This window comes from Echinops telfairi, unplaced genomic scaffold (genome assembly GCF_000313985.2).
Source record: "Echinops telfairi isolate 266 unplaced genomic scaffold, ASM31398v2 ScPeMD7_2565;HRSCAF=3150, whole genome shotgun sequence".
Lineage (NCBI taxonomy): Eukaryota > Metazoa > Chordata > Mammalia > Afrosoricida > Tenrecidae > Echinops > Echinops telfairi.
The window spans coordinates 7,758,477-7,759,846 of record NW_022106463.1 but is presented as its reverse complement, the minus strand read 5'-3'; positions in this window follow the sequence as shown (position 1 = coordinate 7,759,846).

The following is a 1,370-nucleotide window of genomic DNA, read 5'->3' as shown; positions in this document are numbered from 1 at the left end:
CATGCAATGATGCCGAATGCAGGAAGATCACAGGCCAGTGGGTGGGAAGTCTTGTGGATCCAGTGGAAGCATCTCAGCACTGGTGTGGGTCTGCAGGTGGCTCCTCCAACTCCAGGGCTCTGGTTCCATCAGTGTAGCTTCATGTGTCTTGTCATCAGGAAGAGGAAGCAGAGAGAGTGTGTCCCGCCTCCAGGGAGGAAGACAGGCGTTCCCAGAATCCTCATGAGAAGGCCACGCCCACGCAGAGGCCTCATTGGCTGTGACCTGCTTGATAGGCTAGACTCCACCCCTGCATAAGTTGACAAGCGATGATGTCACTGCCACAGGTGCCATGATACGGTTTGCTTTACTGTTTGCTGTGCTTGAGGTTTGCTGGGCTCCATGGATCTGTGGATTGATTTGTTCTGAACCAATTCCCTGGGGGCAGAGTGATTACAAGTTGGACTGTTTAACCACAAGATCAGCAGTTCTAAACAATTAGCTGCTCTTCAGGAGAAAGACAGGGCTTTCTGATCCCATAAAGAGTTACAATCTCAGAAACCCAAAGAGGCAGTCTACCCTGTCTTACAGGGTCACTGAGAGTCAGCATTGACTCCATGGTGGGGAGTGGGGGGTGGGGGTAGGGTATGTGTGTGAGAGTGAGCCAATTATGAACATTTTCAGCCCTTGTTTCTTCAAATATTTCTTCTTCACCCTCCCTCTAGGAGAACTCTAGTTAGATGTATATTAGGCATGTGAAGTAATCTCACAGTTCATTGGTACTCGGTTCAAGAACCAATCGGCCATCGATTCCCTTCAGGGAATTATTGTTACTTTAAGCATTATCGTTTTCATCACTAGAAGCATGATTTAAGTATTTTTTTTACACCTTCCCGGTCTTTACTAAACTTTTTGAATATATAGGGTACAATTGTCAGGGCTCTTCTAATATCTCTTTCCTATAGTTCCAACATCTGTGTCAACGCTAAGTCAGTTCCCATTCATTTACTTTCTTCTCATTATTAGCTATATTTTCCTGTTTCACTGCATGTCTGATTGTCTTTTATTTGATGTCAGATATGGTGAATTTCACTACTGTGTGTCAGATAGTTTTGTATTTCTAGAGTATTCTTGGATGCAGTTAGGTTGCTTGGAAAGTTTCATCCTTCTGAGTCTCGTTTCAAAGATTTTTTTAGGAGCTCTGGTGGCATAGTGGGTTGTGGGTTGGGCTGCTAACCACAAGGTTGGCAGTTTAAACCTGCCTTCCACTCCACTTGAGAAAGACGAGGCCATCTACTCCCATGGAGACTGAGAGCTTTGGGAGCCCACAGGGGCATTCTACTCTGTCCTCGGGCGTGATGAGTCAGAAGAGAGTCAATAGCAGTGAGTTT